The 16394-nt window shown below is 39.6% G+C and overlaps 1 pseudogene; it reads right to left on the bottom strand.

Moving 5' to 3' along the window:
• Window positions 1-3266: 3266 nt before the first annotated feature.
• LOC139084269 (E3 ubiquitin-protein ligase TRIM22-like) lies at window positions 3267-11554 on the bottom strand (annotated as a pseudogene).
• Between the last annotated feature and the right edge of the window lie 4840 nt (window positions 11555-16394).

Genomic DNA, 16394 nt, shown 5'->3' with positions numbered 1-16394 from the left:
AAGGAGCCAAGTGAAAATGAAAGTTGAATTCTTAGCAGATTGAGGAGAAGAAGAGAAACTATGGACCAATGAGCGGCCTCCATAAAGTGCCCTTGGGAAATGATAAGGTTTGTGCCCGGGCCAACTGAGGCCATGAATGCTTTCTTATTCCTATCTCCATTTTAGTCCTGGAAGCTCTTCAAGGTAATTCGACCTTTGGACACTAGGCTTACCTAGGCAATAGAATTTCACACACACCTACCTGCTCTTGTTTTCTTACAATGAGTTGTCATGAGAGAGGAATAAATTACCTCCTTCACTACAGAGCAGACACTTACTGGCCAGATAGCCCATTATTTCTATTTCTCTGAGCCCACAAGTAGGTTGAGAAGAGTTGGAAAAGAAAATGCCAAATGACACTAGGACACCACCAAGTGCTGCAGGAACCCTCAGTGCTGCAGTATCTGCCCTGCTGTCTCACTGAAGGAGGAGAACAGGATTTACTTCATTCCTAAGGACTGCTGTAGCCTTTCAGCTCACTGGAAAGAGTGAGGCTGATGAGAAAAGGAAGCACTGACCTACAGCATTGCTGAGGGAGCCCATGACCGAAGTCCTGGCCCTTCCTCTATCACTGTAAAGTCATAATGGAAGCCAGCAACCTGAGAATGGAGATTGATCTGGGAAAAATGAGAAAAGGTTATCCATTGAGAGAGAATTCCTGTGGAAGTAGAAACGAATGTCAAATCAAATTGTACCTAGTGTATTCATTTAGATTAAAGAGGCTGCTCCCATAATTAAAATAAGTAAACAGGATAAGTAACTTTGAAAAAGATAAAACCTTCTTTTCTAATGAAGACATGTTTTTTATGTGCATAAAACAGTGTTGCTAACTAAAGTCATGTACCACATAACAACGTTTCAGTCAATGATTAACCAAACATATGATGGTGGTCCCATAAGATTACTACCATATAGCCTAGGTGTGTAGTAGGTTACTGTCTAGGTTTGTGTAAGTGCACTGTATGTTCACACAATGACAAAAGCACCTAATGATGTATTTTTAGAAATTATCCCTGGCCTGAAGCTATGGACAACCGTATAGGCAGAATGTTGTAGAGTAGATCTCTAAGACTTATTTATCTTGCTAACTGAAACTTTAAATCTGTTGAACAGCAAACTGATAAAAACTTATGTGGTAGGATCTCACGTGAAATGTCCTTACCACAGTTAAAAAAAGTTTGATTGATAGCAGACTATTAAATAGCAAAGTGAAAAAGAATGTTTAGAGAAAAAAATTAGAATTCTGTACTCAGATAATTATCTGTAAGTTTAAATAGAGCTATTTGAAGATTTAAAAAAAGAAATATTTATTATGAAAAAATATGAAATTAAGAAATGATCTCTGATGCTTTAGTCAAGTTAGTCTGTTTCAATGCTAAGCAAATGTGCTAATATTTAAAGAGGTTTAATAATTCTTCTTAACATTAATTATTTCAAATCACAGAAAAAAATTAATCAACACCAATCTGGATCAGTGCTTATGTGCCAGAAATGAGGAGGCTACCATAAACATTCTATTTCCTGGCATCTGAGATTTTCCCATAATGCTCCAGGCAACTTCTGCAGATCAGCATCCCCTGCATTCTCCCTCCCACATCATAGGGAATCTGGCTCCTACTTTTCTTTGGGGCGTACACCACAGCAAGGGCACCTGTACTTGAGGAACCCAGATCTAGTTCTTATCCTGCCTCCTCCACTCTTTAAGCATGGTACCTTGGGGAATATCTCATAAATTTATATATTCTTTCAACTTCCTGATAGGAATTCCTTCTTCATGTGACATTTTTGAGGCTAACTGTGATAATGATATGCTATGTATATATATTTACATACATAAAAATATATATACCTGTGTATGTGTGTGTGCATGAGTGCATATGTGTATACCATTCCCAGACCAAGTACTTTTTTTTTCATTCCACTAGGTTAAGCTATCGCTGTTCCATATCTTGATGTGGGTGCTAGGCAGCAGGCTTCCCTAGTTTGTAATGCTTATTCTGTAAGAAAATTTGTAGCTTTGCTATCCTGGATAAGTCTACTCGTCATCCTATTTAGAAACTTATTAAAAAAGAAAATAAAAGTTCATAAGATTTTATACATGGTTAATACTCAAGTGTTTTACCATAAAGAAACAGCCTGAACACCAGAAGCCTGTCCCTTACAAAAGCAGCTGTCCCTAGATATGGCTCTGTCTGCAGGACAGATTTTGGGAAACCCCTGCTCTGGCAGTTTTCAGACCCATTTCCAATAAAATGTCTTAAAAACCATCCCAGCCTTGGTGTAAAAAGTTCTACAGAAGAAGACTGGAACTGGAGTGGTCTTGACAGTGGAGTCTAGAAACTTGAGAAATGAGACTTCAGTAGAATCAACTATTGTTCCTCTGAAGGGCACAAATCTGAGGCAGAGGATATTGACAGAGCTTGTACTTTTCAGTAATCATCAGAGAAAGTATTATATTGTGCAGGTCACTTAAATAGCTGCTTTACACTGAGTGACCGTTTTGCACAAGGATCTAAGTGTTAGATATAATTATAAATCCCAATTTGTATTTTAGGAAAAAGGAACCCTGAATTTATTCATTATTACACATCTTGTAAAACAAGAGACAGGATTTGAACTCAAATACTCTGTACATAAAAGCTTCACTCCGGGTACATGTATTGCTTATATTTTCCTTTTCTTGACACCCTGATGAATTCCATGTATCCTGGGCAACATATGGACAGAGACTCAAAGACTTCTTAGTTGGTGGTAGTGGGTGGAGGGTGATTATGGACTGTTGTAGATAACAAGGATGGAGGCAGACAGGCTTTGCCACGTCTCTTCAGATCAATGATAAAAGGAAATATGGAGAAATTGGGGGGCAAACATGTTATATCAATACTGCACTCTCTTAAGGGATTAGATGTCTTTCTTTGAGACTACACAAGAGGATAAATGATAAATAAGCATCTCTCCTATCTCAAAACAGATACCCTTTTATCACAAGGATGTGTAAATGTTCTAAAGTAAAGAAGATAGACAACAAGGAAGAGATGGTGGAAATGGTGGAGCTGAGTTCAGGTGTAGAGATGAAACCCAGGGTAAGGGGCACTACAAGAAGCAGGTGAGGGAAGAAGAAGGTTCAGCAGCTCTGTAGGAACCAAGTTACGGGAGCTGGAAACTTCCAAGGATTGCAATATGGATAAGATCTGAGAAAAGTGACATTTAGAGGACTAGCAGAAACGTTACCCATGGTTCGTGACATTGAAAAATGAGACAATGTCTACGGGCCTGGCCTGGTGGCACAGCAGTTGAATTGGCGTGCTCTGCTTCTGTGGCACAGGGTTCACTGGTTCGGATCTGGGGTGTAGACCTGTACACTGCTTGTCAGGTCATGCTGTGGCATGCGTCCCACATATAAAGTAGAAGAAGACAGAAACAGATGTTGGCTCAGGACCAATCTTCCTCATCAAAGAGGAGGATTGGTGGTGGATGTTAGCTCAGAGTTAATCTTCCTCAAGAAAAGAAAGGAAACAATTTCTGCTTCATAGTCTAGGAAAACCCCAACACGATGGGGAAGAACAGCTATGGAAAGAGTCAAGACCTTGGGGTCTGAAGTGGAAGAGTCTGCAAAGGCATTTTACTCAGCTTAATTCTATAACCCTATAACTCAGTAGCCACATTGAGGTCTGTATCTGGATTAAAGATTTGGATGATTTACATTTGGGTCAAAAACAGACCCAGAGATCTTATTTCTATTGAGGTTTCTTACTATACTATATAACCTCAGGTTCCAGGCAGTCTTCCCAGAAACATCTACTTCCCAGTGATATTTCCCTGATGAGAAACATTGGAAACTCAAGACATCAAAAGTAGAAAAATCACATGGATATATATTCCTTAATGTAAAAGAGTTCACAAGTCTCTCTTGTCTGATCCACAGACACGACAATACTTCCAATAGCGTTGACTGGATTTACTGTTACACTGACTCTAGGAAAAATGACAGGATCAGGTGAGGGATAGAGAACGGGTGTGTCTTTTGACGTTATGAAGAGGAATTCTGGGAGCTGAGTAGGAGGAACTGGTGTTGATGGGTCGGAGATGAGTAGGACACTTAAGAAGTGCTGTATTATGTATGTTCGGGGAAGAATACATGAAGCTAAGATCATGGGACCTATTGGTAACCACTACTTCTGCAAAAGGATCGGAACATGGAGATTTGAAGACCTCAATTTATTCTTACCCCAATAGCATTGGACCTCTGTCAGCTCTGAAAATATAAAAGTTGCAATGATTTTGTCAGAAGCAAAGGAGTAAACACTGATACCTATCCTCTCTCTAGAGGGGGTACAGGGAAGGGAGTCCCATGAGGCTATCAACAGGTGATGAGAGGACAAGGCAAACATCTGGATGTTCTCCTCTACATCTGATCACATCTTTAGCAGAAGATGGCTCTCTTCTTGTCGGGCCGACTTCTTTTCTTTTACCCTCATCTAGAAACAACATCCACCCCACCCCATTTTTCTCTGACACTACAAGAATCCCACACCCACATCCTTCCCCTGGCTCATATCAACTTGAAACTCTTGCAGTGCCCCACTCAGTTCTGTAACTGGGAATGCAGGCTTCAGTTTCTGGGAAACCATTTTTGTCTCTTTCAAGGTTCAGGTCTCACTCCTAGAGAGGACAACAATTGATCATTCCACATTTCTGAACCTCTATCTCTCCTAGACCACTCTCTCCCTCACCTGTCACTTCATTCATTCACTTAAATCCTCTTCACTGAGGAGCTTGAAGAGGGAAGAGGGAGAGCCCTGGCACTGCAACAAGAAGAAATATCCTCTTATCTACCTTTCCATTTACCTTCTGTGTGATCTTGGGAAGCTCTTCACCTCAAAGAAACTCCATGCTTTTCCTTCTAAAATGGAAAAGTTAACCCCATACTCTCTACTTTTTAAAAATGATAGAAAATTAGATGAAATAATGGTGGCTTTAAAAGGTATCTGATGTTTCTAACTAAAGTATTTGATACATGTCAGAGTCACTGAGATCTCCGTGGCTCTACTAGGGTGAGGCCAGACATGTGAGGTCCCAGGAAGATGGTCAGTAGAGAGGCTCCAGAACCTGGAAACTGGGGGGTTAAGGTTATCATGTATGGGACTCCTGTGTTGAAAGTCTGAAGGGTCTCCTGAGCCTATTATCCCAGTGCAGACGCCCAGAGATTAACATTTAAGGGCACATTCTCAGGGGACACTTTACAAACATTTGGAAAAGAGGAAGTTGTGATGACCAAATTAATAGTGGTCTGAATTTCATGTGTTTGGGAAGACTCTGATGCTGCCAGGTGGGTAGTCAACTTTTGACATAAGAAAACCATTTTTCCTACAAGATGCTAAAGTGTGTGAGCAAGAAGAGATTAATTATTGGCACCAGGACAAAAGCCAAAAATCTCAAAGACTTGAGACTAATTTTTGGAAATCCAAAGAAAACCACCTTATTTTTTCCTATTCTCAGGAAGGAAAGTGAATATAAAGGAGCTGTCCTTGTGAATAATTTGGGGGCCTGGGGGAGAAAGAAGACAGGCTGCTCCCTGTGATAAGACATGCATCTAAGAAATATGGAAACAAGAGCTGAGGCAGAGACTGAAGTTTGGCTAAGATGAGTGAAGTTATGGAGTTCTGATACAGCAGCATCTCATTTCTTATGCTTCTCTTGGCCCTAATTCTGTGATTGTGACCTCCCACCACCCAAATTCCCTATTACTGACAGCTCTCGTCTCTGTTCAGCAATTTGAAGCAACGTAATAGTCAAATTTCCAAGCTCTGTGATTTTTTTAAAAACTCTGATTGATCTCATAACACTCATGCCTACAATTCTGTCTTCACAAAAATGGACCATACCTGGTCTCTTATGATGTTAATAACATCCTGGGGAGAAGAGAGAAAACGTATCAAGTATAGAATTGCTAGATTTACAAAAAACATGGCTAGTAAAATTTTAATTTTGGATAAATAGCATTTTTTTCAGTCTAAGCATGAGCCCTGCAATATTTAAGATACCCTTCTACTAAAAAATGGTCCGTCATTTATCTGAAATTCTAATTTAAGTACTCATGTCCTATTTTTTGTGGCATCCCTCGAAGGAGTGATAGGCCCTCCTACCTTACAAAATTATACCCACCTTCCTCCTCACACCCCTAGAACTCTTTGATATGGTGTGAATATATAGATGGTCAGAATATGGGGGTGAAAATGTAGACATAAGGCCCAGACCAACAATCCTTGAGGACTCATGGGAGGATGTTAGAAAGATGCTTCAAGTATGTGGAGAGGGGATATATTTAAAAGGAAGAGAAGAGGCCTACTATTGTTTTAAATATATTCATGAGAGACTTCCTTAATTCATTATGCTTTTATTTATTTTAGAGAGAAATAAAGGTGAAATCGACTATTTATCAGACATTTTTCTAGGCTCTGGGGAATCAAAGAGGAATAATTCATAACAGTCCTCAAGAAGTGTGTGTTCTTCTGCTTCAAGTAAAGGAAATAACTCTTCAAGTAAATGTTTCTCTGGTTCCCCTCTACTCATTCTATACACCTCCTTTATACTACCTATAGGTGATATCATCAATTTTAAGTATGAAATAAGCCATAGGAACCAGTACCTGAGAAAGTTTAAAATGTAACACGCTATTTCCCAACTATTTGCATGCAATTGTCCAGAATGTTACTTATACCCTCTCGGTCATTGTCTTAGAAACTATTGTAACAAACCCTGAATTCCAAATTGTATTAAGCAGCCCAGTCCATATTCTTAACTTCTTTTAGCCATTTTCTTTTCCCCACCATAATCATCATTTCCTTTACTGTTTTGGACAGAAATGTGCCAATATATTTGGTTTCCCCCTCTCCAGCCTAACCTCTTTAATAGCAAAGACTTAGTCACCAGTGGACTCTATATCCTCAAAAAAAGTTTCCTCTCTATATTAGGCATTTTCCTGTTGTTATTGTATATGACAAAAACTCAACTAAAACTGATTTAAATTTAAAAGAAAGAAGAAGAAATTCAGGAAGCAGGTAGAACTTTAATCATAGCTGCATTTTTTTACAAAAATTTTATCATCTGAATCTGTCCTTTGTTTTCAAAATTCTGTTTTCTATCTGCGATGTTAACTTTCTTTTCAGACTCTATATGGCATCAATGTGAATGCTTTGGTTGAAATGAAAATCTCTGATATATCACCTCACAGAAAAGAGAATTTCTCGTTTTATTCATGACAGTAAAATTCTAAGGCATAGAAATCATTGACCTGAATTGGGTCAATGATTAAATAATTGAAATAATTACTGAATCAGTGGTAAACATATAGGAATTAGTTATGCTGATTTACCTAGAATTGAGAGACACGTACATCCTGGATGATACTGATTTTATCAACCTTAACCAAGTGCATGGACTGAGGATAGAGATGGCTCCACAAAGGGTAATTCAAGAGGTTGTTACAAAAAAAAGGTATTTGAATTAAGGTGGGACAGGCAAATGTCCCATGCAGTCCATCACTTAGCTGATTGTCACCTCTTTACTCATTTTACCAAATTATTTTTTAAAAATGGCTAATTATATTACAATGGTTAAAATAACATTAAAAATGGATGACTTGCATCATATATAATTTACAACTTAAAATCAATTAAAGATATAAACTTAAGATCTTAAACTATAAAATTGTGAGAAGAAAACATAGAGAAAACTCTTCATGATATTGGGTTTGGTAATAATTTCTCAGATTGACACAAAAAGTACAGGCAATAAAAGAAAAACAGATAAATTGGACCTCACCAACTGAAAAAATTTTGTTCATCAACGGGCACTCTGAAGAGACTGAAAATACACTACACAAAAAGGGAGAAAATATTTGTATTCGATAAGGTATTAAGATAGAGAATGTACAAACAACTAGTACAACTCACCAACTAAAAACAAATAACCTAATTCAAAAAATGAGAAAAGGGTTTGAGTAGATATTTCTCCAAAAAGATATACAAATGGCCAATAAACACATGAAAAATACTCATCCTTATTGGTCACAGGGACATGTAAATCAAAAGCACAATGAGATAATGCTTCACACTCTTTAGGATGACAAACAAAGTCACAAGAAATAATAAAAATTGGTGACAATATGCAGAAACTGGAACCTTTGTACATAGCTGGTATGAGTATAGGAATATGTAAACACTATGGAAAACAGTCTGGTGGTTCCTCAAAAAGATAAACAGTTACCATTATGATTCAGCAATTCCACTTTGAAGTATATACCCAAAGGAATTGAAAGCAGTGATTCAAACGGATACTTTTATGCCAATGTTCATTGTATCATTATGCACAATAGCCAAAAAGAGGAAACAACTTGTGTTCATCAAGAGATGGATAAACAAAATATGGCGCATACACACAATGGAATATTATTCAGCCTTAAAAAGAAATGAAGTTCTGATACATGCTACAACATGGGTGAACCTTAAAAATGTTAGAAGGTCAGGCATAAAAGGACCAGTATTGTGTGATTCCACTTATAGAAGTACCTAGAATAGGCAAATTCATATAGACAGAAGGTAGATTAGTGGTTATTAGGAACTTGGAGAGAGGCAATGGGGAATAGGGAGTTATTGAATAATGATTATAAAGTTTCTGTTTGGGTTGATGAAAAAATTTTAGGTATAAGTAGGAGTGATCTTTGCACAATGCTGTAAATTTAATTAATGCCCATGAAACATACACTTTAAAATGGTTAAAATGACAAATTTTATGTTATATGTTTTACCACAGTAGTTTAAAGTAGAAAGCACGGGAACACAGAAAGGAGGAAAAGTTAGTGTTTTCCCCTGAATCTCCTATGTATTAGCTCCATCCCAAGTCTTACCTGCACTGTATCTATTGATAATCCCCACGCCTGATGCTCCAGATCTGAGATGCGCTTTCTCATGTACTGACTCTGCTGGCCCAGCTGGTCTTTAACTGCTACCAAGTCTGCATCACATCCACCTCAACTTCCTCCAGCTTTTGCAGCTCCATTTGTTCCAAACTGTCCAGGATGCCTCTCATTTCATTAAACCCTTTCAGAATCCTCAGTCTCTCAGCCTACATATGATTCTTTGGGGAAGAAAAAATAAAGAGGCCATCAGTATGGCTGAGAGCCTACGTTGTATGGGCCCAGGAGCCAAGATAAGAACTATTTTTCACAAGAGATTCTCAGAGAGCCAGGAGGTGAAAGGCAGTGAGCAATTCCCGGGAAAGCCATTTTTCCTGCTGTTTTCCCTTAAACTCCTCCTGAAGCAATATATTCAAGTCCATTTTGTCAAGGCCCAATGTGAGATACAGTGTGACATCTGGAGGGGGCTTGGATTGCAGACAACTGTCCTGGATAATCACGCTGCACCATGTATTAAAGCGCTGCACCCACACTTCCTAAACAGGGAAAGCTGGGCCCTTCTCAATGTGTTCTGGGAGTATCCCAGCCTCAAAGTTGATGATGGAAATGGGACATAGGAGTCAAGAGTTATTTTTATATTGCTTCTGTTACAGGTTCTTAACATCAGCCCTGATATCAGTTCCCCACATTGAACCCAGCGTATATGGGGTTAAAACTAAAACCCGCCACCCGCTTTCCTGCTTCTCTAGCTCCACTCATATGTAAATACCTGTTTCTTTAAACTTGGACTCTGAGCTTTACAACTAAATGGGAGTTACAAATTATTAAAAGCCCAGGTGGCCTGGAGTTGGAGGCACACTAAAGTTTAGCTAATCCTGTGTCCTTGAGTTTGCCAGGAAAGCCGCTGTCTCAAGAGTATCAAGGAGTGGAGGCTTCCCAGACCTCAACTCCTCGACTCCAGGCGCTCGAACCCGCTTCAAACAAGAAGACGAGACAACAGCGAAGGACGCCCACCTGCCATCCTCCTATCTCAGCATCCCCCATGCCTTGCTGCAAGCAGCCTCTCAAGGCCAAACGCAGGCTGGTGGGAGAGCACCGAGCTGCAAAAGCTACATGTTCACCCCTCCCCTACCCAAAACCCCAAATAAAAATCCCTACCCATTCCTCATCGGGGAGCTAGCAATTTTTGAGGCATGAACCCTTGCTTTGCTCCCTGTGCCTGGCATAGTAAAAACCTTTCCTCTTCCACTCAAGACTCTGTTCTCGTTATTCAGATTGGCATTGGGTTCAGAGACCGAATTTTCGGTTACACTTCCCTCTATGCGTTTGTCTCCAAATACGTAGATTCACTTTTGATATGACTACTGTCTAGCCCCAAACCCCAACAACGGAGGAATGAAATGAGGACTAAGCAAATGTCTTCCAGACTCATTAATTCTGAGGTAACAAAGAGAAAGGAGCTTCCTTGTGATTGGACCAAGGTGCCGCCCAGTTTCCTATCTCAGAACTCCCTCAGGAAAAATCTCTTCCTGCCTTCCACGTAACTCTCTCTTCTCTGTCAGCTTCCAACTCCTCAGCTTCCTGCTACTCCTCTTCAGCTTCTTCAGAGCTCCCTGGAGCTTCTCCAGTGAAAAGGAAATCATCAGAGTTAAGCTGTGAGCTTTCTCAACAGCTGGATAAATGGAGAAGAAGTCAAGTTCATCTCAGAAGAGACTGAAGTTCACAAAAATGAGACTGGCAGTTAGAATCTAGGATGTAGGCAAAAATCTGAGGGGGTGAATGTATTCTTTAACCCTGGGAGATGCAAGTATGAACCTTCATCAAGACTAGCCTGCATCTCTCTTTTCCTAGAAGATCCTAAAGCAAGGAAAATCCTTTCCTCTCATTGACACTTTTCTCACATCCAACCATGTTTCCAAAATCCCTTCTGCTCAGAGTGTAAATCAGATCTTATCTTGGGAACCAGCACTCCACTCACCTAAATTCTCTTGGCTGAGACTTCGTAGTCTAGGCTTGTTCTTGAAGCAAATGGGTGAAAGCACAGGAATGTCCTTCAAGCCGCAGAAGCTGAGCAAAGGGTATGGAAAGATTTCAGGACTGAGTTCTATGATGGTAAGGGTAATAAAGTAGGATTAAAAAATTTTCAATTTAGATACCATTGTGCCCTATCTTCCTCCACTTTGGGGCCTACCTGGATTCCATGACCACCGCCTCCGTGAATAATATTTGGTGACTATGTTGCTCCAGAGACAGTACACAACGCCTGAAAAGGGCCTTCTCATCACCCTTGCAGAACTTATGGAGTTTTTCTCCATGGTGCTCACAGAGATCTCTCTTTTGCCACTTGTGTGGGCTCGTGTTGCCCTCCCTGACTCTCTCCACTATGGTGGCCAGGTGCAGATAAGCCAGAGATTCCCAGGCTGGTATCTGCTTTGGCACACAGGACAGCTGCATTTCCCTCCTGGGAGCATCAATGACTCCTTGTTCTTTCCAATGATGCAGGTTTGGCAGAAGCTGCAGCCACAGTCCAGGCTCAGAAGTTCTGTCAGGAGTTCCAGGCTGATGGAACAGGTCACCTCCTTCTGTAGATTTAGCCATGCTTACAAATCCTTTGCAATGCTCCCTTTGCTTCTTCCTGTCTTGACTCCTGAGGCTTTTCCTGTTCATAATCTCCTGTAGGGATGAAAATGTTGAAGGGGGAAGGATAAGAAAGGCAGGAGTAGAAAGGATATTGGTTGTGCAGAGATTTAGAACAGGATAAAACACTTTAGTCTTAGGTTATGTTTCTTGGCAAATTTCTCCTCATCAGAAGAATGATTTTAGTTTTTCTTCTCCTACTAGAGGGAAGGATGAACCTAGGCCCTTCCTATCAAGAACCTTGTACAACACATCATTTGTTTACCTTTTCTTCCTCATCCTAAAAACACATGTTCCACGTTAGATACATTAAACCCACTGAGGCCCCTGGGCCTTTGCACTTGCTCTTCTCTCTACATGGAGTGATCCTACCCCTTATATTTGCATGACTCGCTTTTTAAAAACAGTTTTATTGAGCTATATTTACATAAAATGTATTTATTTCAAGGGTACAATACAATAATTTCTATTCAATTTATGGAACTGTATAACTATCATCACAATTCCATTTTCCAGCATTTCTATCACTTGGAAATAAACCTATTGCCATTAGCAGTCCCTCCCATTCTGAAGCTGAGTTTCAGGCAACCAGTAATCTCTTTTGCGTTTATATAAATTTAGCTTTTCCCATAAACTCGCTAAAAAGAATCACAACACATGGTCTTTTGAGTCTGAATTGTTTCACTTGGCATAGGGCTATTGAGGCGCCTCTATCCTGCCTTTCTTTCCCTATGTCAAAATGCATCCTCAATGTTAAAGGCACAAAACCTACTGTTGCCTCAGAGAGCTTGTACTTACTTGTCACTCTGCATGAAAGGATTCTCCCCTGATGTCAGCATGACTCACTTCAAATTTCATTCAGTCTCCTTCTACATGTCCTCTTATCAGAAAGACTTGCTCTAACTCATCTGTAGCATAAATGCCGATACTCTCGCTTGGTGTACATTTTCCATATTTATCTTATTTTTACTATGGAGTATCTAATGTCTTTCTTTAAACGTCTACATCTTCCTCCTAAAAGTCATCCATACATGGATCAGGCATGGTTTTATTCACTATCTATCCTCAGTACCTAGAACAGTGCATCACATACTTGAACACAAGGTTTGATGAATATGTAAAGCTATAATCTTTTCTTCTCTCCATAGATGATTAGATCTTTCTCATCACTTCTCATTTTTTCTTTCCATCAATTAGCAGTTCTCAATGTCTGAGAAGTATTTGCCTCCTAACATACCTGTCCCACACAGAGCCTTCTCCTGTGCTCAAACTTATTCCCCAGAGGCACCTACAGAAACTGCAAGGAACATAATATGGAAGTAATTTTATCACTAACAAGTATACAATGGTTACAATTTAGAAATCATTTTGACCTAATTATTCCTCATATGAAAATCCTTGACAAATAAGAGTACTCCCTTTCTTCAAATGTTTAAATAGAGTCAAGTAACACAGATCATTCTATATACAGAAAACTGTCTATTATAATATGTTGAGTTGGGGTGAACATACTGAAAACAGTAAACAGTTAGCCGATTGTTAGGTAGTTAGTAACTAAAGATTTTTTTCGTTTTTGCAATTACCAATTATAACTTTTAGTTTTTCACCACCCCTTGTTAACTGTGCTGCTTAGGCAATATGCTATCTGACTCCAACTAGGTTCCTATAGACAACATCTCCCTGGTGCCTAGGTCATCCTGGTGATGAGTGTTTGAGCTGTTTTTCAGGAATTAGGACCCTCGTGTCCAGGTCAGGCCAGTTGAGACCACCAACACGTAAACTGGGCCTATGCAGATGCCCAGTAAGTGACCTTTGACATCAAGAGGCTAAAAATTACACTGTCAGATCATACTAACACCATCATTTTGTGAACATGCACAAGAATGAAGAGGCAAGAATTTTGACCATGCTTCATCAGATCATCAATTACCTCACCTCCAATCATCTATCTCTACACTACAGACCACCTTGTCCCCACCCAATAAATATCCTTGAGTCCCCATTTTCAAGGAGGTGCATTTGAGACTCGTTCTCCCACTTCTGTGCTTGCTGTCTTGTGATTAAAACCCTGTCTGTGCTTCAATCTCATCATCTCAGTCAAAACGAAGATGGTCAAAATGAACCACCTTCGTCAAAAACGAAGCTTGTTTTGTAACAATTCCATCCCAAAGATCCTCTTTTAGAGTTCTTTCCACAATTGCACATTTTTTAACAAAGACAAATAGAGGTAAAATTTGCAAGTTACTATATTCATATCCAATGCAATGAGCATGTAGAAATGCAGAGACCTGAGGAAACTCAGAAACACTTCAACTCCTCCCCATTCCTCTATGTTCAGCACTCCCTCTTCAATCACCCATTAGAGTCCAGCATTTAATCTGCCCCATGTTAAGGAACCTCTCTCCAAGCTCTCTAGCTCCCAGGTCAATCAGTTTCAAAGAAGTCATTTGGTAACAGCGGTCATCTTCACAAAGCTAGCCCTAGTCTCATCCCTTTTTCTCACGGTCAATTCCTCAGAAAATAATATAGCTCTCACTTTAAATGACAGTCTTTTACTCAGATTCCAGGAAAAGTTTCCCACTGGTCTTCCTGATATTGTCATTATTCTCAAAGAGTCTGCTCTTATCACTGTTCACACCAACAACCAGAATGATTTTTAAAAGTATACATCAATCTTGTCATTCCTCTGCTCTAATGAACATCATTCAGTGTAAGTTGGTCTTTATTGTGGTCTCCTTAGATGCAAATTTCACATCCACAGCTATTGCCTCATCCCAATCAGCCCATCTCCTTCTTTTCCTCAACCCACACTGACTGCTTTTATGTTCCTTAATTACGCTGGACAAAAATCCATCTTAAACCAGTGATTTCCTTGAAAACTCTGCTCAAAGTTGCTTTCCCACACTGAGACTTAATCTGAAATATATTTAAAATCCAAAGCATTTTCCCAGAGGACATAGATCCTTTGCCCCATTGCAGCCCTTTTTGTTTATTTTTGCTGTTGTTTCTTTGTTATACATTTGTACCATAGTGAGTTTCATCTTTTTGCATACTACATTATTATTTTATTCTTTGTTTATTTCTCTCTCCTGACCCAGAATATAATATTTTTTAGATATTTAATATTTATTTTACGTTCAGTAGATGTTAAAACAATTTTTTTCACCATAGCTGAATGCTTTATTTTTCTAAATTTAATCAAAAATATTAAAAATTAAAAAAATTCATTTATCTATGTTTATTGAACCCTGTAGTAACCACTGAGTAGACAATTAATGTATACTATCTATAGACCTTGTCCAGGTATAAGGCACAGACTCATGACTTCTGAAAGTGGGAGGAAAATAAAGTGCACATCAAAATAAATGTAACATAGAGGTCGATGAACAGATTGTTTAGAGGTGAGATTAAAATGACGTTCTTTCTGAGAAATGAACAACTCCTTGTCTCAGCTCTGTGCAAGGGAAAATTGAGTAAGTTGTTGAGGTAATAATAAATGTAAAAGTGTCTCTAAGATGAAGAAGAAGAAGTTCTAAAGCAAGACCTCTCACCAGAGAGTCATGGGGCGTTACTGAAGTAAGAGTTATCCCTGGCACTCAGCAGAGAACAAAGTCCCTGTGCCTGGAGCTCGAGAGACACAAAAAACCACAGAGGATCTACAGATATGGGCAGCATCTGATCATCCAGCCTCTCTCATCATGCCAGCCAAAGGGCTGGTAATTTATCAGAAAGGTTGTGGACAGTTTCCTAGATGTTACGAGGATTAGAGGAAGAAGGTGAGCTTCAAGAGAGTCATATCCCTGCCAGAGTCCCTAAGATCCCTTTCCCTCCAACATGAGTACACATAAGGTTTCTCGCCTCTGCTGGCTCTCACCAGGAGCTTGGGCTTTTATGAAGAAGGAAAACAGGGCTCCATCTCACAGCCTTCTCTGGAGGAAAGGAGGAAGATGTTCTCTACCTCTGAAATAAAAGACTATTCTGGCTCACCTTGGCAGAGTGGAAAGTCAAAACTACAGAACAGGAAGAATGTGAAGGTAACAGCCTGGAGAAATAATGGTTCCTCCAAGAAACAAACAAGTCTCTTTGCCTTCTTAAAACTCATTTTTTAAAGGTCGCTCCTCCCCTTGACTCACTGCTCTCCTCTTCTGCAACTTTAGCAGAAAATCTATCAGCTGCCTCTTTTTGTTAATTCAGAGCAGCTTCGGAATCACAGTTAAACTCACTCAACACATTCAATCTGTTCCTCCCAAAGCCTGCCTCCTTTTGCCCTCACAAAGCATCCTACACAACTTCAGGTGAAGTGAAGGAGTCTTGACTAGGTAGAGAACTGGTGCATGCATGGTCAAGATTCACTCACCAAACCAGAGGCCTGCTCTCCACAGAAGAGTTCCCCTACAGTAACTGGGTGAGAAACCAAAGTTAAATTCTTAAAATTTGAAATGACAAAAAGGAAACAGAACAGAAAATAGCAATACGAGGCCTCTGGTCAAAACCCCAGAGGAGGGTCATGCTTCGGTATATTCCAGGGCCTGTACCAGCTAGGCACCCAGTCACTACATTCTTATTCCTCTCTCAGTTTACTCCAGCAAGAATATTTGAATGAGAAAATGTGAATTACAATGATACATTCCACAGCTTGCCTGAATACTCAGAATTTCAATTCAATCCTTTAGTTATTAATAAAGCTTATCCTATATTCAAATCCTAAGAAAGTCACTAGGGATAAAATAATGATCCAGAAAGGCTTGGCACCTGACCTCTTGTAACACAGAGTGTAATGAGGAAGATAGTCAGATATAAA

This window comes from Equus przewalskii, chromosome 6 (genome assembly GCF_037783145.1).
Source record: "Equus przewalskii isolate Varuska chromosome 6, EquPr2, whole genome shotgun sequence".
NCBI classification, from domain to species: domain Eukaryota; kingdom Metazoa; phylum Chordata; class Mammalia; order Perissodactyla; family Equidae; genus Equus; species Equus przewalskii.
This window is presented reverse-complemented; position numbering and strand designations above follow the sequence as displayed.